The sequence below is a fragment of the Sminthopsis crassicaudata genome, chromosome 5 (genome assembly GCF_048593235.1).
Source record: "Sminthopsis crassicaudata isolate SCR6 chromosome 5, ASM4859323v1, whole genome shotgun sequence".
NCBI lineage: Eukaryota > Metazoa > Chordata > Mammalia > Dasyuromorphia > Dasyuridae > Sminthopsis > Sminthopsis crassicaudata.
Window position 1 is genome coordinate 164,501,161 of NC_133621.1, and position 27,220 is coordinate 164,528,380.

The window sequence follows — 27,220 nt, forward strand, 5'->3', positions numbered from 1 at the left end:
GCTCTCCAGTTAATTCTACCTTCTCATCCCTCTAAGCAGGTACACAGAAAATAAATCATCTTTAAAGTCACACAAATGTTCTAGAGTGGGAGCCAGAATTACATTCTAACTCAGAATGCTTCCCCTCCGGCTTCCCCTCGTAGTTCTTTTACTCTAAATAATGGAGATGAGATATGTAGGAGAGGTCAGATGAGAGAATGTGGAGTGAGAGACCATCCTTAGCTAAAAAAAGGGTTGAGTGACCAAGAGTTTGCAGAGAAGGTTGATCTTGAGCTAAACCCAGAAGAAAGGGAGAGACTATGATAGGAAGATTTATAAAGGGCATGTAATTCAAGATACATATAAAGGTTTAGGTAGAAATTAAGAAATGACTAATGTTTCAATGTTTGCCCAGAACAAAGTGATTTTCCTTATGCTTAGTTCTGACTATTCCACTCCCATAGTCCAGTCAACTCTGTTACTATGTGTAAAAGATAAACTTCTCTATTCAGTTTTTCAAGCCCTTCACAAGCTGGCCCTAATTCTCTCTTTCCAAACCTGTTGTTTATTACTCTCCCTTTCATACTCTGTGATACAGTCCAACTGGCCTTTGCTTAGCTCAAGCTTCCATCTCTCATACCTAGAATACATTTCCTTTTTCCCTTTGGTTCTTCCTTCAACATAGCTCAAATGCTACTTTCTATATGAACTTTCCCCCAGTCCTCTCAATGGTTGTATCCCCTCTTAAACTACATTATGTTTGCATTTATTTTCTCTTTTGGATGTTATTATGTAATTGCTATTTTCCCTCCTTCCTCCCCCCTCCCATTAGAAGGCAAACTTTCTGAAAGAGTGCATGGTTTTATCTGAAGCCTTAGCATTTTGGATAGTGCTAAAATGTATTATGTTTTTAACAAATATCTGTTGGTTGATTGTGCAGATTACATGGATGAAAAAGGTAAATTGGAATCAGAATATGTAGGATTTTGCTTACCAGAGCAAACAGTGTTCTTTCTGGTAAAAAAAAAAATTCATATTGTGAGATTTAGGATAGAGGTAATATAATACTCTCCCTCCAACAAAGAATAATGAATGAGTCATGCATGCCAAACTTGACTTGGGTACTTAATTCAGTTTCACATTTAAAAGTATATGTCAATTATAGAAGATTTTGTATGTTATCTTTCACTAGAATAGTAAACTAGTGAAATACAAATTTATTATTTACAAAGCAAGTCATTCTAAGTACTTGACTGAATATTCTCATGTCAAATAAAATAGGTCTTAAAAATACATTTGTTTGATCAAGTTTAGGAAGAGCAGGTGGACCTTCTAACAAGGAATGTTTTAAAAAGAATAGGTCTGGAGGAATGAAATAAGGGGAGACTGATACAAGGGAGTGTGTGTGTGTGTGCAGTATTAATGTTCTTATGTTCTTTCCCCAAATTCCTGTTTTCTGCTGACTGCAATGCCTTTAACTGGAAATAAAATAATATTTCCACAGTTGGAGATAAGAATTAAAATGTCAATGGGAGAGGGTAAACACATTACGAATTCACACTAAAATGTAAAGGGCTTTTTTTTCCTATGCAACAAGCATTTATTCAAGGATTCCTACATTCAAATCACTCTGCTTTGTATCCCCAGAAACAAAAGGAAAAACAAAATATTATACTCATCTTATCAAGTCTTCAAGGGACTTTTATTCCATCACAGAGATGCTTTCAGTATGCAGGAAAATAAAAACAAAAATCACCTAAGAAGGGAAAGGACTAATAACTAAGAATGAGAAGAGTAGAAAAGTGGTGGGGATCCTAAGGATGGAGAATATTTCAGGTATTGGACACAGCCTAGCAAATCATAAAGGTATGAGATAGTGTTGATTAGGAGGAAAAACTCAGTCAGTTTGACTTGGCTATTGAGACAATAAAGGTGAGTAATATGAAATGGGGGAGCACATATTGTAGAGGACTATAAATGCCACAGAGAGCCTATGTTTTCAGAAGATTATTTCAGTTTGCCTGTCAACAAGCATTTGTCCAGCACATATTATGTGCCATGCATTTTTGCTAAGCACTAGGAAAGTAAAGTAAGGAAATATAAACAAATGAATAAATACTAGTTTCTGGAGTTCACAGTATAATTTTAATAACCATGTGGAGCACAGATTGGAGAAGAGACTAAAAGTAGGAAGACAAATTACTAGATTAGTTTAATGTCCAGTTGAGAAGTGAGGAAAGTTTAAGGGTGGTAGTGATGTGACTGGAGAGGAAACGGAAGTGAAAAATGTTGTAAGAATAGAATGCACAAAAACCAATACTTCATTAATAGGAATAATGCAGAGTGGGAGGAATCAAGGAAGACAAGATAATGATGCCTTGGACAAAATAAGGGGAGTACAGAGGAGGAATGGGCTTAAAAAGGGAAATATCAAATTCAATTTGGGACACATTAAGCTTAAGGTACTGACAGGACCTCTAGGTGATAGTGTCCAGGAGGAGAATTAGGATTTGAATTCAGGAGAGAAATTAGAGGGAGATATAGAGGTTTGAAAGTCAGCTGAAAAAAAGAAAGCCTCCCCAAACTGCTATCTCAAGAATTGAACACAATACTAGAGATATTATCTGCCCACAGGTATATTGGGATTCTTCATACAGTGGAATGTATCCTTGATATGAATTCTCATATCAAGCTTAGTATCCTCATCTTTCCAATCTTAGTTCCCTTCATTTCTTTTCATGAAGAGAAACCTATTTATTAGTGACTCTCTCAGACAGTTTGACAAAACAGGATTGGGAAGGTAACACTACATTCCAGGATGAAGTGGTTTCCAAATCTAATCTCTGAAGAGCTGTTTATAAAAGAGCTAGGTCATTTTTTTCCTCACATGATTCAATGACCCAGAGATGAGAGGACATTTCTTCTATAAGTGGTAGTAGGTTCAAGGGAAAAGCTACCTCCAAATCCATTTTCTAAAAGGAACTTTCCTTCTGGCAGACCTGTACTGGGAACAACACTCACAGGAGACCCTAATCAAAATGTCTTTAGCTTCTCCTCTCTAAACTTTTGCCATATGGATTTAAGCTTATTTCTACTGATTACTTCAAAAAAAAAGAGCTAGTACAAATTTCTATGTGTAAGTCATTTTACTAGTTGCTATGAAAAAGCATCTAAGTGGCTCAGTGGATAGAACACTGAACCTGGAGTCAGGAATACCAGAATTCAAATCCAGCTTCAGACAACCTATTAGCTCTTCTTCATCTGAATAGGCTGGAGAAAGACAGGCACTTATCCAAGAAAATCTCAATGAAGTCCTGATGAGTTGAACATGATTGAAGCAACTGAACATCTACCCTTAGTAGAAATGACCTTTAGGGTTAAACACTCTGCCCTCAAGGAAGAGTAATTAAAGAGAGCAGTGATTAAGAGAGATAAGCCACGCACACAAACTCTACCAGTTTGGGAAAGCCAGGTTGGCACAGTGGACAGAATGACCTGGAGTCAAGAAGACTCATCTTTCTAAATTCAAATCTGGCCTTTAATCCTGGGCAAGTCACTTAACCCTCTTTGCCTCAGTTTCCTTATTTGTAAAATAAACCGGAGAAGGAAATGGCAAACTAATCCAGTATCTTTGCCAAGAAAACACCAAATGGGTCATGATGTCAAACATGATTGAAAAATGACTCAACAAAAATCACAACATAATCTAAATTACAATATGAAAGCTCAAAAGAGATATAAAATCTTTGAGACACTACAGTTAAAATGACACAGTAATATGTGGCTTAGGTAATGTTTATAAAAAATGAAATAAATTTTTAAATGTTACCTATTTTTACATTTTAAAATGTACTCCGATGACCTTTGGCAAAAAAAAGCAATAAAATCTCAATTTGAGTATTACCAACACTGTCTTTTGTGTAAAAAGACAAAATTATTTTTATTTTCTCTGGATCATGAGTAGAAAATAACTTTTCTAAAGGTTCATAGTTCATAACTGAAATGTTATTAGCTAATGTAGTTATTCTGGCCAAAGGATAACCTCAAATTGTATTAAACTTGAATAGTATCAAGTTCAAACTTTGGTGGCCTCTCTTTGCCCAGTTTGCCCTGATATCCCTGAATATAATTCTTGATTCTATCACATTGCTCTAAGTCAGTCAAAAAGATTACATTCCATTTTACTCACCTACATTTATTCTTTTTTTTTCTTTGTTTGTTTTTAACCTCTTTATAGATTTGGACATTACAGATTAGTCTCTCTTTCATCATGTCATCTTTTTTGCTCTGTAAAATACCACATTCATATGATTCAATACTAACAGTTCCTCCTCAGGTTCCCCATCTTTCTCCCATTCCTTAAACATAGCTTTTTTGTCGTAGATCACTTTCTTTCCAACTTTCTCTTGGCTTTTATTTCTCTATAGATGACACACAAATTATTATCTCTATCCTAATCTCTCCCCAGAGCCACACTTCCACTATTTTCATCCTGTTGGATTCTTTAGTTGAGTGGTCCACCAGAAACTCAAAACGCTGTCTCTGTCTGTCTGCCTGCCTGTCCCATAGAAATATACACATATACATTTACAAAGACAAGAATTTATCTTTCTCTTCTATTTGTTTCTCCTCCAAGTTCTCTATTCCTTTCCTGTCACTTAGGTTCACAAACGTGGTGTTATTTTAAAAGTAGTCTTTTCGGTTACCTCATACATCTCTTCAGTTGCCACATCCTACCTCCAGAATATTATTTGACTTTGGTCTTCTCTCCTCCCTTGAATATTAATCTGGTCCCTTACACTCTTTTGCCAAAATTATTTTTAAAAAATCTTCTGATGTTGATTTATCTTATTCATTTCCTCTCTAATCCATTCTAATCTATTCCTATTACCTGAGTAATCTAATACAACACTATGATTATGTTATCCTTCTCTTAGATAATACAGTGGACAGAAGACTGTTGTTGGAATCAAAGACCTGAAGTCAAAGCCAGCCTCAGACATTGATTAATTGTGTGATGCTAAGCAAGTCATTTAACCTCTATTTATCTTTGTCGTCATCTGAACAATGGGAATGACAATAACATTTATCTATCAGGGTTGTTATGAGAAGCAAATGAGATAATCTTTTTTTAAAATTTAATTTTAATTTTATTTTATAATTATAACTTTTTTTTGACAGTACATATGCATGGGTAATTTTTTACAACATTATCCCTTGCACTTACTTCTGTTCAGATTTTTTCCTTTCCTCCCCCAACCCCCTCCCCCAGATGGCAGGCAGTCTTATACATGTTAAATATATTACAATATATTCTAGATACAATATATGTGTATAGAACCGAATTTCTTGTTGCACAAGAAGAATTGGATTCAGAAGGTAAAAATAACAGTTTACACTCATTTCCCAGTGTTCCTTTTCTGGATGTAGCTGATTCTGTCCATTTTTAATCAATTGGAATTGGATTAGCTCTTCTCTATGTTGAAGATATCCACTTCCATCAGAATACATCTTCATACAGTATCATTGTTGAAGTGTATAATGATCTTCTGGTTCCGCTCGTTTCACTCAGCATCAGTTGATGTAAGTCTCTCCAGGCCTCTCTGTATTTCTCCTGTTGGTCATTTCTTACAGAGCAGTAATATTCCATAACATTCATATACCATAATTTACCCAACTATTCTCCAACTGATGGACATCCATTCATCTTCCAGCTTCTAGCCACTATGAAAAGGGCTGCCACAAACATTTTGGCACATACAGGTCCCTTTCCCTTCTTTAGTATTTCCTTGGGATATAAGCCCAGTAGTAATATGGCTGGGTCAAAGGGTATGCACAGTTTGATAACTTTTTGGGCATAATTCCAGATTGCTCTCCACAATGGTTGGATTCTTTCACAACTCCACCAACAATGCATCAGTGTCCCAGTTTTCCCACAGCCCCTCCAACATTCATCGTTATTTGTTCCTGTCATCTTAGCCAATCTGACAGGTGTGTAGTGGTATCTCAGAGTTGTCTTAATTTGCATTTCTCTGATCAATAGTGATTTGGAACACTCTTTCATATGAGTGGAAATAGTTTTAATTTCATCATCTGAAAATTGTCTGTTCATATCCTTTGACCCAAATGAGATAATCTTGGTAAGGCACTTTGCAGACCTTAAAGCTCTATGTAAATGTTTGATGTTATTTTTATAATTATTAATAATATTATTAATATTCAATACCTTTTGCAGCTACCCATTATCTAATGCATAATGTTCAAATTCTTGACCTTGGTATTCAAGGTCTTCTACAATCTGATGATGTCCTCCCTTTTCAATATGTTTCATTATTATTTTTTAAAATAAATAGCCTACATTCCAAGTAAATTAGATTACTTTCTATCCTCATTTTTGCCCTGCCCTACTCTACCTTTGTACCTCTCCATTTATCATTCCACATGCTTACAACAGGTTCTTCCTATTACCTGATTCCAGAAGAGTCCCTTTGTTGATGACCCAATTCTAATGTCAACTGATTCATTAAAGACTTTTCTAATAGCCTTATCCCTGTTCCATTGAAAATTTTTTCATTATATTTTGTTTGGTTCCTCATTGTCACCATAATACTCTCCCTTGTTTAATACTTGTTTGTGTATGGATTATATCTCCCCTAACCATTTGGAAACTAAGTCCAATAGAAATGGAGGCAGCATGATATGCTGATTAGTTAAAGACCAGTTTGATAGTGGGGTAGGTAGTGGAGAGTTTAACCTATGATTTCCCTAGAATAAGGAACTTTCAGTGAAGAAATGCTCTCTATTAAAGAAGATAATAAAAAAGTAATAGTAGCTAACATTTATCAAATACTATACTAGGAGATTTCAAATTTGTATTTCATTTTATCCTCACAACAACCCTGGGAGGTAGGTGCTACAATGATCCTTATTTTAAAGATTAAAAAAAAATACATACAAACCAGTGGCTTGCTCAAGTTTACGCAGCTACCACATGTCTGAGGCCATATTGGAATTTGGATCTTCCAGACTTTAGACTCAGCACTTTATGTACTGTGCCATCTAACTGTACCTCCTCTGTGATTTATAATTTCAGAAGGTTTCCAGGGACATTGAAAAGTTAAGCAAATTACCTGTGATGACACATTGAATATGTGTCAAAGGTGAGGTTTGAACCCATCTTTTTCTCCAAGCTACCTGGACTAAAAGGCAACATGGTAAGGTAGAGAGAAAATCAGTTTTGGACTAAGGAATATCTGGTTGAAGTTCTCCCTCCAACCCATTTTGACTGTGTGATGATAGGCAAGTCATTTAACCTCTCTGATCTTCGGTTTCCTCATCTGATAGCTGGTATAAGCTACATCAAAAGGTTGCCTTATGGCTCAAATAAAGTACATAATGTGAACTTTAAAAGTTCATATGAATATGTTATTATTAAGTGGGATTTATTTCCTTAAGAACAAGAAAGATTGTGCTTTGTATTCCTAGCAATAGAATAAGATCTTAAATCGAGTTGGCTCTAAATAGATGCTTTGTCATCTTTGTCAATTTAATAAGAGCTTGTACTTCATTGAATGCTTGACACATTTATTGAACTGACCTTAATTACTATGAAAGTGAAGTATGAAACCCCATGCTTTGACCCTTCTTGGCCCCAGGGTTCAAAGTTCTTATCAGGTGAGGCTCTATGTCATTTGATGTGACATTTACTTTATAGTCTCTGTGAATATAAACCAGAAAGTGCTGGTACTGAAGGATATTCAATATTGGAATATAGATGTCTGTGTAGTGTGTGTGTGTGTGTGTGTGTGTGTGTACATGTAATAGTGTATGATATATATGTATATTATATATATATGATAAATGTACATTTGCAAATGTAATATATAAGAGATGAGTAATATATGTATATGCACATCCCCCCTCACTCCACTCACTGCTTCTCCCCCCCACACCATGCCTTTCAAAGAAAGTCCTACTTCTTAGCAAAGTGCCTAACAAATTGTAAATGCTTAATAAATGCTTGTTGATTATTTAATGCTTTATATATTTTTTACTTTCTTAATTTTGGGGAAAAATGTTCTTTATACCCAAAGTATAAAAGTGAGTGAGTTACTAGTAATTACCTAGTGAATTTGGATAGCATGGACATTTGTTCATCATATGAACTTGTTCTTAGGATTCTAAGCATCTAGTCTAAACTGCTCATTCTACAGATTGAAAAAATCGATAGTGTGGACCCTATGGTATAAAATGAGATGAAGATTGAAATGATTAAAAGTACTTCTATGTTCAATCAGTCAGTTAACAAGTATTTATTAAGTACTTCTATATTCGACACTTGGCTAATGATTATGGGGTATAAAGTCCTTCTCTCAAGGAGTTTATATCTTGGGGGGATGGTCAGTCAGTCCAGTAAACACTTTATTGTTTTTTAGTTTTGTCTGACTCTTTGTGCTCCCATTTTGGGGTTTTCTTGGCAAAGGTACTAGAGTAATTTGCCATTTCTGTATACAACTCATTATACAGATGAGGAAACTGAGGCAAACTGGGTAAAGTGACTTGCCCTGGCTCATAAAATTAGGAAGTATCTGAGATCAATTTGAACTCATGAAGATGAGATTTCCTGACTCTAGGCATAGTGCTCTATCTACTGTCTAGCTGCAGAGCAATCCAAAACATCTATTATGTTATCAGAGATTGCACTAAGGGGATACAAAAAGAGGCAAAAGACAGTTCCTAATCTCAAGGTATTCACTGTATATCAAGTTATATACAGAGACTAATAGGAAATAATTAACAGAGGAAAGGCACTTGAATTAAGGAGAATTTGGAAAGGATTATTGCAGAAAAAGAGAGTTTAGTTGGGACTTCTTTAGGGAAGTTATGAGGTGGAAATGAGAAAGGAAGGTGTCCTTGGCATGGGGTAAAGCCTATGAAAATGTCTGGAATAGGGAAATAGGAACAGCCAACTTTGAAGAATATGTGGCAGAGAGTAAGTTGTAAGAAGACTGCAAAAGTATGGGGGGCTGAGAGGATGGGGAGAGTGGTGGATGACAAAGAAGAAGTTTTGAATAATCAATAAAGGATGGTCTATTTTATCCCTGAAGTGATAAGGAGTCACTGAGGTGTATTGAGGAGATAGGTGACATGGGAGAAGGCAATATGCACCATTCATACCCCCAAAAATAGAAAGAAATTTTATTTAGAGGAAAACCCTAGTAGCTGAGAGAATTACAAATTATGCAGGAGGGGGCCTTGGTAAAGTATCTAGGAGAAAGCCTGTGAAAAGACAAGGCAGGGATGAAAAATGCAACAAGAAGCCTACATTGGCCACATTGTAGAATGGAAGAAAAAGAGTAGTATATAATAAAGCAGCATCTGAATTTGGCAAGGTGTAAAAGGAAATAGACAAAAGAACAAAGAATTTGGAAGTATAGAACTGTGTAATATAGAATTGTTTAATTATAGGGTTGACCTTGATCCCATATACTATTAGATAACAGGTCAAGCTAGCACTTTTAGAATTTCTTGATTCAACTTTTGGGTGCTTTTGCTATACCTTGTATGTGAAACTTATTAACCCAAATGTTTGGGGAATGTAATATTCTAATGAATTAAAATTTCTGTAATGATTTCTAAGGTCCTTTCCCAGCTTGAAAAGTCTATGAAATAAATATTTTAGCACCTGTTAAAATCTCTCTGAAATGGGGTAAGGCACTTTCCTGCCTTAGTGAGTATAATCTATTGAAGAGGGTTTAGTCTTTTCTTAATAATTGAAAATTGTGTCATGTCTCACAGTGTTGAGCATCAATTCTCATTGCATAGTATTTGAGATATAGATTTGAGGGCATTGGATCCAAATCAATCCAAAGTATAGTGCAAAATATACGAAACTTGAAATAGGAGCCTAGACCCACCCTCTGCTTAATTCTTTAATTAGATAGCTGTGTATCTTTAGTCAATAGTAATAGCATATTTCTATAGAATTTTAAGATTTTCAAATAATGTGAAGTATATAGTACAAGAATTATGATCTCCATTTTACATGTAGAGGTTGTACCAAGTTAAAGTTAATACTGAAAGGACAAGGATTTTTTTTTTTTTTGCATTGAATGTCTCTTAGGCCAAGAGGAAACATCTATTTTGTAACTGTTGTAATTTGTTCTGGAATACTAAGTATTTCCTAGATTGGAAGCAAGGGGCAGGGTGAACTGTCCTTGCCCTGGGTATTTATTGGACCACTGATATTGCTAAATGACTGGATGATTCTGGGACAATTTCAGATCAACTAGGTTACACCCTTGGAGTTAACTTTTAAGTGGAGGGCTAGGAACTATAGAGCTGGGCTAGTTATGTAGCATAGTATAAAGAGTGCCAGGCCTGGAATCAGGAAGATCTGATTTCAAATCCAGAATCACTTATTTATTAACTATGGCAACTTGGACAAATCACTTAATCATATTTGTCTCAATTTCCTCAAGTATAAAATAAGTTGGAGAAAAAAATAGAAAACCACTTTAGTATTTGCAAAGAAAACCCTAAGTGGGTTTATGAAGAGTCGACTAAATAACAACAAAATACTGGTTTTGGGTCATTAGAGATATATACACAAACATGTGTATATATACACATATAAATATATATATATGTGTGTGTGTGTGTGTATCTGAGGAAACTGAGACTTTAAGATGTTAACTGATAAGTATCTGAATTCAGCAAACTGTTAAGTGTATGAAGCATAATTTAAGCCAAATTCTCTCTGTCTCTGTCTCTTTTTCTTTCACTCTTTGTTTCTATCTCAATCAGAAGGTCAAATAGCCTTTATTCAAGGCTGAAAATTGTACCAAACTACATTATTGCAGAAGTTCAATGCCTAAATACTTCAGGGAATCAGCGTGGCCATATATGTAGTCAAGAAAAAAAAAAACAGCTTTTCACCATTCTAGATGAATCTCTTAGCAAAAATATCTATTTTCTCTGTTAAGCATCATAACTTTTGCATAGCAGTTAGGATTTACTAAATGATTTGCAAAACAAAATTTATTATTATTGTGGGTTGCATCCACCATAAAATCCTTATTCAACTTAAAGAAAAAGCTGCACGTGCACTTATCATAAACCTTTCCTCATCTATCTCCTTCATCCTGAGAAGTAATCTCGTCACAGTCATCAGAGATGAATTCTTTCTTTTGCACGGGATCTTTGGTGAAGATTTCCCACCCTGACACACCAGATGTTGCCAGAAATTTTGGAGATCCTCTCTGAATGCTACAGTTCTTTCAGAGCCCATTTTTACTGTTTAGGATAGCCAGATATCACAGCCACTGCTTAGGACTGCACTGTGCTTTACAATGGCACCCAGGAAATCAGTTTTGGCACTCTGAACAACACTGACAATACTTCCCCCAAAAGGTTTGAGCAATCATGCATAGGCAGGAACTGTCACAAGGCTGATGCAGATGATCACAGGGCTCCGAATTGTAAACAGGGTTAGAGGAGTCATGCTTTTTCACTAGTATCTTTCTACAAAATGCAGCTCACAACTGGTGTTTCCTTTTTTCCCCCCTTTCTCTGAGGCATATCAACATCCTTAACAGGAAATGGAGCTATAAATACTGGATTCCTTAACTTTAAACTCATATACTTGTCTACGTGTTTTTGTCCCAATCAATGTAGCAATAGTATGGGAATTATAATAAGTGCCAATAAGTATGCTGAATATTGAGGCTTCAGTACTACTCCTTTCCAGATTTTCAGGAGGTCCAATAATTGATTACATTTTTATTGGCATTTGATCCTTCAGAAGACCTGAAAGCTTTATCTTTCTTTTCTTCTTCCTCTTCATCATTATTCTCTCCACCTGTTTCAGTTCCAGTTTCCCTATCATTGTCTGTATTTTTTAATTTCAGCAAATTAATGGTTGGTGTGCTAGGTTTACTGCTGTTATTTGGAAGTCTTCCCTTTCAGCAATCTCCTAGGTGATTTGGCTGAGTCTTGATGCATTTGGCAGCAAGAATAGCTTGTAAACTCCTTTACCTCTTTCAATGTAAAAAAAATAGTCATATGTAAGGCTGTGCCTGTAGAAGAGGGTATGAAATGAGTGCAGGCATTGTTCGCTCTGCAAAAACTTAGTGTTAGGTCCATTTATCTTTGGAGTACATTCAGGAGGAAGGGATGGAAGTTGCTGCTTTGTTAATTCTTTATATTTCTACTTTAGTTTCTCTGTTATTTCCTTATTAGGAAACATTGTGGAAATGACTTTAAAGCTCTTATCAAAAGGAAATTTCAGAGATGGGTGGCTTTCTTTATCATTTCTATAATCTTCTAATTTTTTTTGCTGCTTTATTTCTCTCATTAGGATCATCCCTATTATTATCATCTTCATCATTACTTTACTGATGAACATTCACCATCTCCACAAAAATCTGATCATTTGTAAACACACATCCTCTATCTCAAGTACTATTCCATCATATTTTTTAAAAATTAATTCTTCAAGGAAAGTTCCATCCTGATCAAGTACCTCATACCCCATATAAGGGTTGTTATATAAAATTGTCTCATCTTCAACTATAAAATTCTATTGTAGGAGAGACCAAAAACGTAGCATAGATACCTCAGCAGCAGCAATCAGAGAGTCTTTAGTGGATTGACTTGTTTTAGAAAATCTAAATCACTGGTCACAGAACACTTCCTGGTCCCACGTAAAAGCTCACAGAAATCATGACACATACAGGCGATATCCTTTGCCATTTCCATTGTTGGCTTAAGATTTTTGTCCTTTTTAGAATCTTCTGGTGATTAGAATTCAACATACTCTGTGTGTCATCAGCTCATCTGAACCTCTTCAGCTGCCTCAATATCATATATTCAATATTTGTGGGCTTCTGCCAACAAACTGGTGCCTGCTTGGATTTTTTTCTAGTCTAGTTCATGATTATTCCCTGAAGTGGAATCAGCAGACTGTGATTTCATTCCCAACTCAGCTACTGATTTGCAGTGGGACCTTGGCAGTCACTTGATCTTTCTGAGCCTCAGTTTCCAAATTTTATTTTCCTTACTTCAACCTGCTATTTCCCAGTGCACTGCTCCTGCATGCTGGTGCTCCTTTGTGGTTTTTCCCATTCTATTGATGCTAAAGAGCACTCTATCCATTGTGTTATATTGCTTCTCTCATACACTGTTTGCTCATGTGCAAAATAAAATTGTTAAAATAGATTCTAAGATGCTTTTTCAACTCTCAAATCCCAAGATTTTATGATTGACATTGAGCATATCTTGTTTTTAAAATGAATGTAATAATAATGTTGATATTATAAGTTTTTATCATTATAAATACTTGTTTTATTGCTACTTGATTTTTCCAAAATATAATCAAAGAAGGAAGGAAGGAAGGAAGGAAGGAAGGAAAGAAGGAAGGAAGCAAAAAAGGAAGGAAAGAAATAAAGAAAGAGGAAAATTGTATTCAAGAGTTGTAGTTTATTTAGTGGAAAAAGTATGAGACCTATAGTCAGGATACCTAAGTTGAAGTACCAACTTTAACATTTATTACTTTTGTAATATAGGAAGTCACATTATATCTCTGAGTCTCAGTTTCTTCATGGGAAAGTGGGGATACTAGGAATAATAATACTGTATACATACACACACACACACACACACACACACACACACACACACACACACTATCTGATAAGCTTGTTGAAGCAAGTTTTTTTTCCCCTCCTTTTTTTTTGGCCAGGGCTTAGCACAGTGCCCACCATATAGTCATTACTTAATAAATGTTTATTGATTGATTGGTTATCAGGATTATTTGAGTAAATGACTATGTAAACCTTAAAGTGTAACATAAATGTGAGTTATGTTGTTAGTTCTGGTTAATCAAAATTTAAATGTATATCACTAAATGCTCTGTTGAAAACCTATATCTATATTGTCTGTCTTAGACTATTATAAGCATTTTGGAGACATTTAAAAAATCTTATATACCTTACCACACATCTACTGAGTTCTTACAAGTTATTAGGTCTGATAGAGATCATATGAAAAATGAAGGCAAATTTCTTATATTCTGAGTTTTCTAATATTTTATTAATAGCTGCTCCCAAATGAAAACGAATGGTATGTATTTTCTCTAAAGCTACTTGGCTTTCTTAACCTCAATAAATTTGACCATAATTTAACCTTTCATGATTAAAAAGAAGGAATGGCTCTTCTTCCAGAAGGGAACTACCAAGATCGGCTAAATCTTGGTTTATATTTATATTATGGACTTAACAATACACTTGGAAAATTTCCATGTGATATATGAGAACACCATGGCATAGGCCATTCTAAATATAGAATATTAAAATCATTTTTCATTTTTAGAAAATATTTTTGTTCTTTAAAATATGTATCCTAGAAATAAATAACTTTTAAACATAATAGTGAAATCAAATCATAAGAACAAATTTTCTATACTCAGATCTAAGTTACATTATTTCTAAGAATGAGACAGATGACTAACCCAAGTAGGCCTTAAGTATCCTGTTGGTAATAATAATAGGTAACATTTATATAGCACTTTAAGTTTTTCAAAATGTTTTACCTCTGTCATCTTATTTGATCTTTACAACAGTTCTATTAATGTACTGTTAACAACTCCATTAATAGGTACAATTAGTATTTTTATTTTCTGGATGGGGAAACTGAAGCCAAGAGTAACTTGTTTTTAGATGACCTGCTCAGGATCAAACAGCCATAGTCATCTAAAAAGGCATGAAACTTAGTTTCCCCTGACTCCAAGACCATAATTCCATCCACTATGCTGTATTCTCCCCAACTCACTGGTACTTTTTTTTTTTCTAGTTGTAATTCTGCCACAGGAAATAGATTATGCCTATGTCATTTAATTATGCTAAATACAGTACCACATTAATGAGATTTTTTTAAAGCAAGATTTGTTCCATAGACAATTCAGTAATATGATTAGTTTATCTTAAATAAAATATTGGTAAATGTGTTTGTATAGAGATATTATCCATCCAAAGTTTGGTCAAAAGTTGAATGGACTGACCTTGTTTTAATATCACTGAAGCTTGGAACACCATGATGCTTAGAGGAATCTTTATTCCCTTTGGTTATTAATTTTACTCCCATTTTGAGAAAGAAAAGGAAAAAAAAATCATGGGAATTGAAAACTCCCAAGTATAAGTCATTAAGATCCTACTAATTGGGGTTTATAAATCAAACAGTCTTGACCCTATTCTATTTCTTTGCAGCTCAGAAATCTGTTAACCCATAATTCAAACTAGCAGAGAAAGTAAAGTTAAATTTGGTCAGTTTTGTCTAAGACTTCTTTCCATGATTACCCCAGATTTCCCATCTGGGAGAAATATTATGTTACTACAAAAAAGTAATTGTTCATTTAGCAGTGTTTTTAATAGGAAAAAATAAATCTGGGCTCTGATTCAGAGGAAATTAGAGTGACTCTCAGCTTAACTACTTACTGCCTTATGACCTAGGGCAAATCACCATTCTGGGCCTTAGTTTCTTCATCTAGAAAAATGAGGCAGATGATACTGATGATTTCTAAGCTCCTTTACAACTCCAGAGCCACAATATATGAATGTAGTAACCTCTTGTGGGCCTGAATTTCCTCATCTACAAAAATTGAGGGAGGAGGAAAAGTGAAAATGATTTCTAAAACCCTTTCTAAATAGAACTCTTAACATAGCACAAAAAAGAAAGGGAAAGCAAGGGCCTTATTTTGTGGAAGAGAATGAATGCTTACACAAAGAAGAATTTTAAGGAATTTTTTTTCCTAGATGGATCAGATTTTGTGTGCTTGAGAGGAGCAGTCAAATGTGCTCTTGTGTACAGTAATAGATTCTTATTATTATGATTCTTATGATTACTACTAAAACCTTGATAACAACTGGATATGTCTTTTTTATTAGAGGGAAGAGATTAGAATGGCTGAGACTACAGCCCATCACTTGGAAGAGCTGGGACTTGTATACTTGTGGTTATCAAAGATTCCTTACCTTCCACTGCCAGTTTGTACAAAATCCCTTTCTTTAGTATCAGTATCACTCACAATGAACACTATTGCTGGTGAGATACCAAAGAAACACATATCACATGCAGTGATAAACATCAGTTTATTTATCACTCTTTTTGTACCATGTTGAATGAACTAAGAAGAAAAAAACAGACCCCTCACCAATAGAGTGCTGTATATATGGTTTCTTTGAAACTTCATTATGTGTAGATTAACCCCTGCAAACTGTTTCTATCACATGGAATTATGAGGAAGAGGTGAAAACAACAAGGAAGCAAATCCATGGATTTCAGAGTGAAAATCCCTTAGGCTTAGTTTCTTCTTAGTTTCTTCCCTTTGTTGGATCTGCCTACATGAACATTTCATATTAGAGGATTTTAAGTTTTACAGTCTTTTTTTTTCCTCTTTTCTTCATCAAAGCAGATTTTGCAATAAGATTTTTACATTTTTTGATTAGAAAACAAGTATGACAGATTCTTCCACCCGCTAGGCAATGTCTCTGCCCAGCAACAGCTACCTACGCACAAGATGGTGTGTTTTCTAATTGATTCACAAAGATTCCCATCTGTACCCGGTCATCACAGTGACACCAGATAACACAGCCATGACATGAAGCTAAGCTCACCAGCCTAAGGTTTGGGAGGAAAAGGCTCCTCTAACACACTTCCCAAAGTATAATTCTGCTTCAGTTCAAAAGTATTTATTGAGTATCACCTACCTCTTTGGATCTCACTTTCCTTCTCATGTGAGAGGGGGAGAGATAAGGGCTCCTTGGGAAAAAGGATTGTGTCAGTTTTATCTGTCTCCCTAGTGATTAGCACAGCACCTAAAAGCACTTTTAGGGAATTAATTATTTACATAGCATTCTAAAATTTACAAAGTACTTCACTTACATCTTCTCCTTTGGGTTTTAAAACAACTCTGTAAGGTATTGACTACTGATGTTATCATTTTCATTTAGAAAACAGGCTAAATGACATGACTGTGATTATTCAGACAGTGTTTGAGGCAGGGTAGAAATCCAACCTGCTGATTTCGAATCCAGCACAACAGCCCACTGACTATACCTAGAGATTCCTGTATGTAAGGACTGTGTCGTCCTTTAAATTTCTTTGAGCCACATGAAATACCGGTGATATTCGCTAATCAATGTAGTTGATGGGAAAGCACCAAATGAATTTACAAGGACCCAAGTGTAAATCCTACCTTCTGACTTTGTACCTTTGGAATTTTGAACAACTTAACCTATCTAGACATCGATGTATTTATCTGTAAAGTGAGGGAAGCTAGATTCCCATTATGGTGTCTTCTAGTTCTCTATCTATGATCCCAATTCAGCTGGATCTTGCAACATCTTTGTAGGTTCGTTATAGGGATTAATCAGGTTACTTTTAATTTCTTAATTTGGTTTCGGCTTAGTTTTTCTAAGAGGAGAGAACCAACACAAAAGAGAAGCATTTTCAAATGTTTTAAGCATGTGGAATGTGGTTGTAAAACACATCAGCTGTCAGACAGCCTAATCTCTATCATGTACACACAGGTTTCAGTATTATTGCTATTTGTTATTCTTACTACATAGTCCTAGCAGAATCAATTGAACAAGAGGGCTATTCGATTCAATTGGACTTTGCAAACTACCTTACTGTCATAATAATATTCATTGAAACTCCTGCCCCCAACAGCTTACATAACACAGCTCTTATCACATGAGATTTATCAACAGCCACATTTTTCTTCCTGGGCTATATCCCAATGAAGTCAATGGTAAAAGAGTCCTATTAATCACAGTTGAACTTAGTGTGCTAGCTGTGATGTATCGTAAGGAAGAGGGCAATAAAAAAGATGCATAGTGACATTGGCTGTCAGAAAAGCTTACTGGGATGATGTTCCTGTATCAGATAGCCTTCACAACTTGGGCCGGCATTAAATATTCCATAAATGTCTTTAAATAGTATGGGAGCCTCCTGGAAATCTACTCCATGCTACATATAAAGCACATGGTAAGGCTGGAGCAATTGTAGTGTTCTATTGGTCCCCATCTCTGTTTCTGATATTTATGGATAATAAAAAAGCATCAGGGTATGGAGCACTGGAAATTCTGACATTCTCTTTTGAAGGTGGATAGCTACAGTAAGGGTTAAGCCTCTGGCCTCACTGAGACTAGCTAGAGCTGTGGTAAAACTGTGGCAGTAAAATAGATCCTGAGTCTAGTGTTAGGTCATTAGACCTATGAGACCCTACAGATGATGGTATGATTTCTTATCAAACGAGGAACATTAAAGATACTTTGCCCTTGCTTGACTGGTTGCCATTGTGTGAAAAGGCAATGATTACCTACCTTTGTCACCCATGGGCTCTTGGGAAATAATAATAACAGTTTGCATTCATTGTGAAATTTAAGGTTTAGAAGCACTTCACTAATCAATGTAGTATGGTGAAAAAGCACCAAATGAATTTACAAGGACCCAAGTGTAAATCCTATTTTCTGACATTTATTACCTATGGAATTTTGAGCAGCTTAACCTATCTACTCCTTGGTTCATTCATCTATAAAGTGAGGGAAGCTCACTTTAGTGGAAACCAAAACTTTCCCTGGTCTTGGGGACAGAAATATGCGAGTTTAAGACTTTCTGTTTATTCATATTGGCTATGACTGGGCAAATCATTTAACCCCTCAGTGCCTAGGCAGCTTTCTAAAGGCTAAACATTGTAGAGCAAGTTCATTGATAGAGGGAGTTTCCTTTCTCTTTAAATGTTACATAGCACTTCAAATACATCATCTTATTGGATCTTCTCAATGATCCTGGGAGACAGGGGTAATTATCCCACTTTTATACTCGAGGAAACTGAGGCTGAGTCTGTATGGCGTTCTCAGAGGCACAAGCCTGAGAAGGGATTCCAGGCCTTCTTGCCTCCAAGTTTATCACTCTATCCATTATGTAACATTCTTCTTTAAATTCACTTAGCCTCAGTTTCCTTATCTGTAAAAGATTGAGATTCAATCTTAATCTCAAAAGAGATTGAAAAGAAACCATTAAAGAGCCATTTCAGCCCTAAAACTCATGATTTATGAAAACTAGTGAAAAGTAAAGGAGCTTCTCAAATGTAGAATGCTATAGTGTGAAATCACGATTTAGAGTCAGAGGACATTAATGGAAATCCACTAACACTGAGAAAGTCACTTATAAGTTTTATAAACTGTATTAAAGCTATTTTCTCTCACTTAATGGGCAGAGGTGCCAGAAGAAGGAACAATCATGATATTCAGAAAGTAAATGGCAAAGGGTCATTAACTGGGAGAAAGAGAACGATTTCTGGAACTACCAATTAGGAGCAGCAGAGAACATAGAATTTTGCCAAAGAGTCAATAAACAGGAAGTCAGCAAATGTGGAAGGCCCAAATCAAAACCTCTTGCTTGAGAATGTTAACATTCTTAACATTCTCAATGGAATTTACGTGGGTGACATCTTTGAGATGAAAGTTTATTTGTAGGAACATAAGGTAGAATTTGAAGAGACCTGAAGGCTGTCATGTTGAATTCCCTCATTTTTTAGATGAAGAAACTGAATTAATGAATTTCCAAGGGTGATAGTATTACTAACAAGCTAGCAATTGCCTGACATGGATTTGAACCTAGAACTTCTTGACTCCAATTCTGGTACTTTACTTTTCTCTGCCATTTATCTAATAGCAGAATATCTTGTCTGGCCCAAGGACCAAGAGCTGAGCTATTATCACTTGATCAGTAAGGATGAGTAGTAAAGACCATGTCTCTCCCAGGGACTAAATTTAGAAATTCTTTCCCCAGGAGCCTACTGTCTTTATTCTAGGAAGTTTCCCTGATAATTTGAAAACAAAACAAAGGAAAATAAAACAAAAACAATAACATACACATACCCAGATAATAGGCCTCTCTATGCCAGGACTTAGCTTAGAACTGGACACTCAGCTGCCAAGCCCTAGGAAATCAAGCACTGCTCCACAGGTGAAGTTTCTTGAATTCAAACCTGACCCCCTTACATTCATGCCTCCTACAAACATCCCTGTTTCTGGTGATGTTATCACCTTTTTTCTGATCACTTAAGTAGCCATAGGCACCCTCCATATCTAGAGGGTACTGTCTTCTCTCTTCCTCTTTCCTTTCTCCAAAACTCAGTTCAGGAGCTATGTCCTAAGAGCACTGGATTTGGAGTTAAGAAGACCTGAGTTTGAATCCAGACTCTGCTAATGGATTCCTGTGTGATCTTGGACAAATCTCTTTTAACATCTCTAGGTTTGGATTTTATCCTCTATAAAAATAAGATCAGAGTTTCTATTGTTTAAATTCTGGCTCTTAATTCTGTGATCCTATACTACTTCCAAGTTTACAGTTTGGCTATGTTAAAACTTTATACTTACAAGAAACCTAAAAGACAGAGTCCAATTGGCCCATTTTATAGATAACTAGAGTCCAGAGAGTTTAATGGTCTTGCCAAAAATCACACAGTTAGCTAGTGGTGGAGCCAGGATTGGAGTCCTTGTGACATAAATCTAATGTACTTTGCCAAATGAATGAGTCTTTCAAAAAAATAGCACCAAACACCAAACACAGTTTTCACATCGCCTCATTGGGAAGCTGCTTGCTTAGATGGAATAGGTATTGACCTGAAAATCAGAAAACCTGTGCTGAGGACTTAGTTATTAATTGTGTGACCTGAAGCAAGGCCTTTATAGTATCTTCCTCATCTGTGAAACTGGAATAATAATGCTTCTGCTTCCTACCTGATACATAGTGCTTGACACATAGAGGGAAATTATTTATCTATTTATTTTGCAGTTCTTACTCAGGATCATACAGCTAATAAGTATTAAGTGTCTGAGATCACATTTGAACTCAGGTCCTCCTGACTCCAGGGCCAGTGCTCTATCTACTGCACCACTTAGCTGCCTCCATAGAAGGAATTTAATAAATAACTTGTCAATGGATAGATTTAAAAAAAATTTGCTTTATAAATACTTTATAAACATGGGTGTGGGAATTCCTATTATTAAAGGAAACTAAAATCCATTTTCAACTTATACCTCTACCTGATAATGATTATATAACTATTTTTGGAAGCAGGTCTCCTTGCCTACATTAAGCACTATCCACTATCCCACATGATTGCTTCAATGCCGCCTCAATATAAACATTAAGGCTTTTTGTACATGTGAGTTATTATTGTATTATCATTGTTCTAAAAATCCTTGATATTTGTTTGAATTAAGTGATCAACAAGGATTTGGATTTCTAAATACCACCAAGAATTCTTTAAAAAAATGGAATGCATAGGCACATCTCTATGCCTGCATGTCACTAGGATGGTGACAGATTGCCTGGGGATTTCTATATTATTGAGTTAAAAAAGAATAAAATGGAAGAGATAGTTTTATCCACAAAGTTATCTAGGTGACACTGAGAACTTGAAACTTGAATTTCAGGAAAGAGAAAGCATGAAAAAGAATTCTTAACAGAACCATAAACTATTTCTAGTATCCCCAACACCCAGAGCCTACAAAATGAATAGAAAAAATGGAGAACTATGACAGTGCATGTGGCTCAAGGAGGCTTAAATTGGGCTAACAAATGACTAAAGCTTTAGTTTCAAAATGCCTAAACATTATAGCGTTCTTTATTTAAAAAATTAAAACCAAATCTCAAAAATCCAAAATCCAGAAATAATGAACTATATTCAGCTGTGAACTCCCTTTTCTCTCTTCTTCATCTACTATCACTCAGGTGTTTTCTGTCATTCTCCTTTCCTTCATCCCTATTTCATATGTAGTGGCCCTACTCCTTACTAAGCGTAAGTTTTCTACTTGAAAGTCAAAGTCACAGAGTAAAAACTATAGGGGAAATTAAAACAAAAAACCTTTCAGGTCCTTCCTATCAGTAAATATCATCTTTCTTTTTTAAAAATTCCTGAGCATGTTATTAGGAATATCTCCTCAATGGAGAAAACACTTCTGAAATTACTTTGCATAATGGATCTCTTAGATTTGCCTACTTTGGCTTTGCTTTCCTCTCTACCCATTAAAAAAACTTCCTATTTGGAGACTGACTTGACTAGACACATTCTCAAAACTAAGAAAAAGAATCAAAACATGACCCTGTTTTAATGCAATTTTTAGTGACAAAACTCTACTCTTCCTACGTGTTACAGACACAATAATGGCTGGGAAATTTAGATAGGTCAAAAGAATTTAAGAAAACCCAATTCATCAATTAGTGTCATTTTTCTAAATCATTGTTGAAGAACAGTGCAAATAATCTGAGATTTAACTTAAGGAATTTAACAAAGCTGACAATCTTGATGCATTCCTTCTCTTTAAATGTAATTCTTAATTCCTTGGTTTTAGGTCTTTGAGATCTGCAATTTCACTCATTCCTACTTGCTGCTTCATAGTGTGGGTCAATGGAAGCCATGTGCAAGGGAGCATAAGTGTGATATGACACAAATCATCCAGTACAGAAAAATGAAAATATGAAGTTTGTGCTATAGGAGAAATCCAGGAAAAGAAAGAGCATTGTGGAATTCATCATATAATTACTGAATTTTGTGAGTTGAAAGGGATTTTATATGTCATTTAGTCCAATACCATTATGTACAGAAGAGAAAATTGAGGCCTAAGTAGGTTAAAGGACTTGTCCAAAGTCATCATAAGTAGTAACCACTGGGATTCAAATTATGAACTCAAATTCTATACTTTTCAAACTATGCTACAATTAACTCAAATGGACATTGCAAGCGTCAACCATTGTTTTGATAAATAATGAGGATTAGTATTGGCATTAGTTTTAGTTCCAGTCCTTCTACTATTAGATTGCTAAGACCATTATACTTCAAATGGATTGATCCTTATTGTGAATACTGAGGCAGAAATGAGTGAGGGTCTATGTTCCCCTTCCCCTATTTACTAGTAATATTACATAAATATTCTCTAATGAGAATTAAAAATTATCTCACCTCTCTTTCATCTTATATATATGTGAAGCTGATTCTTGAACATAAATATAATCTTATAATTATTCTTATTAAATTTCATCTCTTATTTCCTTCTATTTATTCTGCCCAACATTCTAGTCTATCTAGATCTTAACTGTCATTGAATATCTTAGCTCACCCTGCAACTTTATGCCATCTACAAATATGGGTCAATTACCGATTTTCAAAAATAAACTAATTTTTTGATATATGTCACTCTTAGGTTTCCACTGGGAATGTAAAAATGTGACTTCTGTCTAGGTTACCTGCCTTCCCCAAAATAAAGAAAAAGGCCTCTTTCAGCTCCTCTACCAACATTCAGACTGATGCCATCAAATAAAAGATAGATTTTATTTCATACAACAATAACAATCAAAGAAACACAAAGGATTTGTACCCAAGCCTATAAATGGTCAAGACAAACTTCTTTTCCCTATAGTGAGCTTACTTTTTTTTTTTCCTGAGAAGCATAAGTCTGCATGGCTCAGAGTAGCAAAAAACAAAGAGATGGACCATAACTCTTCCAGTTCTCCTTAGTAACAAGTCTTATGAGGGCTTAGATGTCTTTCAAGGAAACTCTGTCCATCCAGATTTGGTTCAAGCACATCTTTCCTTGGTTTAAGAAATTCTCTTTTTCATCAAGTAGTTCTTTCATCTCCCTATGTCTTTTTCTTTTTATAGATAGGTCTCCCTCTGTTTCTAAATTGCCTCTGCTGCTCTCTCAATTGTTTCTTTCTTCCCTCTGCAACTCTGTTTAGATTGTAGCTGTACTATCTTCTAGGTTTTCTGAAGAGTGTCCCTTGTTTCACTACAAAAACTTAACCCCATGGGTAGCTCTAGGTGAATATCATCAAAGTGATTCAACTCACTGTTCCTTATTGCAAATCAGTAGCTCTGAATTTCATCAATAACAGATCCAGAGGCTCTATTAATTAGATAACAAGTACTTAAGGAGAAAATTAGCTTACTTTTTGTGAAAGAGTTGACCTAACCCAAGGAATCTCATAGATAGTGTGGAAAAGGGCTTACAAAATTCCTCTCAGTCAAGTCTAGGCTTGTTACAAAGAATATATCCTAGAATTCTGCCAAGAATAAGAGGCTTTATGTTTCTATTCAAGGAAAATATTATTATCTTTTAAATGAAAGTCAATTAGTATTTAATCAATATAAACAATATTTATTGAGTAGCTATCTTGAGAAACAACCATAGTAGAAAATAAAGAATTAGGAGCCAAAGACCTAGGTTCAAATCTTGAACTCAGTTTTCTCATCTGTAAAAATGAAAATAAAAGGATTGAACTATATGATTTTTAATAGACTTCTAAGTTAGATAATTCAATGTACACAGCACTGGTGTGTGCTATCATCTACAATGATAGAAGGTGCCTGTGCTTAAAAAGTCTAAAATTTCATAGATGTTATAAGAAATCTACACAAACAAACATAATAGAACAAAAAAGTAAAATGAAAAAAAGGAAATGAAAGTTGAGAAAGGAGGAGGGACCCTTTCTGTCTGGAGAAATCAAAGAAGGCTTTAAGAAGGAAGTGATACTTTCTTTTTTTAGAAGCATTTTTCAAGAATTCCTCTTCCAAAAACATACATTAAATAGTGTTTATCACAATTGCCAGTTTAAGAGACAAAAATAAACATTTAAGCAAAGATAATCTGTTAACAGGGAGAAAGAAAGAGAGAGATAAGCCTCCTTAGCTCAGAGAAAGGCATCAGATTCCTTCTTTCCCAAACTCAGAAAGGGAGAAAGAAGGAAAAGATAGTGAAGTATCTCTTATTCTGGTCTCAGGAGTCCTGTCTAGTTCTTGGAATGCAACATCTGCCCTATGTCTCATGAGTGATTACATTGCACCACCACAGCCTCTGGATTCCTGGGCTGATAAATTTATCTCTGCCCACTCAAGATTACATTCTCTGATTCCTTTTCTCCCTTCCTTGCTCTTCCTGTTACTTATGGCTTTCTGCAGTTTTTCCTCCATATAAGTCCAAAGGTAGAGTGGAGTAAGCTTGGCAGTCAAAATCAGATTTTCTGCCAGGACCAAGATCAGGGCAAAATGCCCTGGATGACTTCTCTACAAATACCTGGCATTCATAGTCTCCCTTTCTCTCTCCCTCCCCCACCCCCTCTCTTTCTTTCTCTCTTTCCACTTTCTCTTTTAACAAAATCATTCACTTCCATGGATTCAAGTATTATTTATATGCAGAGCATTCCTAAATCAATTAAACAGTAAAATATCTAACATTTTTAATAGAGCTTGTTATCTACCAGGCACTGTGCTAAGTAAGCACTTTATAATAACTAGGTAGTAGGTACTATTATTATCATTCCTATTTTACAGATGAGGAAATAGAGACAGTCACAATAGTGACTTGCCTAGGGTTTAAGAGTATCTGAGGTCATACTTGAAGAAATTTTTCCTTACTCCATGGCCAGTGTGTTCTATATTGCATTATTTGGCTGCTTCTGTTCTATAGTTCCTCCTGTATCTCCTGTCTTCTCTTCTGATTAATATATGTGTACCTCCATTTTTCTGTAGGACATCTCAGCTTAGATGTTCCAACAACATTTCCTTCTTTAAAGAATATTTTTTCCAATTTACATATATAATTTTTAGCATTCACTTTAAAAAAATAGTTCCAAATTCTCTCTCTCCTTCTCTCCTCTATCTCTATTCCTGAGAAAGGAAACAATTTGATATAAATTATACAATGCAGTTATGCCAAACATATTTCCATATTATTCATTGTGTGAAAAAAAAAACCACAGACCAAAAAAAAAAAAACTAAGAAAAAGAAAGTTTTAAAAGTATGCTTTGTTTTGTATTCAAATTCTGTTAATGCTTTCTTTTGAAAAAGATAACATTTTTCCTTATAAGTCATTTGAAATTGCCTTGGATTATTGTATTGCTGAGAATAGCTAAGTAATTCATAGTTGATCATTGTACATTATTACTGTTGCTATGTACGATGTTCTTTCGGTTTGGTTTACTTAACTTTGCATTTTTTTAAAGTTTTGAGTTTCAAATTCTATTCTCCCTAGCTCCCTGTCCCAAGAAGTTAAGCAATCTGATATAGGTTATATATGTGCAATCATGTAAGACATATTTCCATGTTAGTCATTTTGCAGAAGAAAACTCCAACCAAAAAAAAAAAAAAAAAAGGAAAACAAGGAAAGAAATTTTAAAAAATAGTAGGCATCAATCCGCATTCAGACTCCCATCAATTATTTCTCTGGAATGAATAGCATTCTTCATTGTGAGTCTTTTGGAATTGTCTTGAAGCATTGTATTGATGTGAATAGCTAAATCATGCACAGTTGATCATCCACATGATGTTGCTATTACTGTGTACAATATTCTCCTAGTTCTGCTCATTTTACTCTATATCCAGGTTTTTCTGAAATCCTCTTGCTCATGATTACTTTTAGCACAAGAGTATTCCATCACAATTCATCAAGATTTTCAACTCAATGTATGCAAAACTGAGATTATTATTTCCCCCTTCAAAAAAAAAGACAAAAAAACTCAACCTGCCTCCATTTTTTACTTCTCTAGTGGTCAGTAGCATCATCAACTTGCCCAGTTCTAATATATTCAAAGACTCAGTTATTTTTTATTCTTCCTTTCTCTTACAACTCAAAATGAGTTGTACTTTCCTCTCAGTTAACATCTAGGTGGTTCAATGGAGAGTGCTATGCTTGGAGTCAGTAAGACTCATCTTCCTGAGTTCAAATACCACATTAAACACTTACTAGCTGTGTGACCCTGTGTCACAAACCCTGCTTGCCTTAGTTTCCTCATCTGTAAAATGAGCTGGAGAAGGAAACCATTCCAGTATCTTTGCTAAGAAAGCTCCAAATGGGGTGATGAAGACTCAGACAATATTGAAATTATGGAACAGCAACAACTTTCTACTTTATCTGTATGAAAAGTCTTGAATCCATCCCTTCTCTTAACAACTCATATTGCCCTATCTGCATCAATTCTCTCCTTCCAATCCATCCAGAACTTCCCTCTAGTCTCTATTTTCTTATGTAGAGATGTGGTCATGTCCCTCCTCTGCTCAAATGCTCTTTGCTTGTTGAGTAAAATTTAAACTCCTTTTCCTAGCAATAGAGGTTTTCCAGAAGCCATCTCCACATTGCCTTTCCAGACTAATACTATTTATCTCCCTCTAGGAAG

General features: G+C 35.2%; 1 protein-coding gene and 2 pseudogenes across 4 annotated transcripts in view; all 3 read right to left on the reverse strand.

The window, feature by feature from the left end:
* Positions 1-27,220, reverse strand: part of CELF2 (CUGBP Elav-like family member 2) — a 970,051-nt gene that overhangs the window by 495,617 nt on the left and 447,214 nt on the right. The window lies entirely within an intron of this gene.
* LOC141542705 (histone-lysine N-methyltransferase EZH2-like) lies at positions 10,833-11,942 on the reverse strand (annotated as a pseudogene).
* On the reverse strand, positions 11,941-25,795 carry LOC141543442 (histone-lysine N-methyltransferase EZH2-like; annotated as a pseudogene).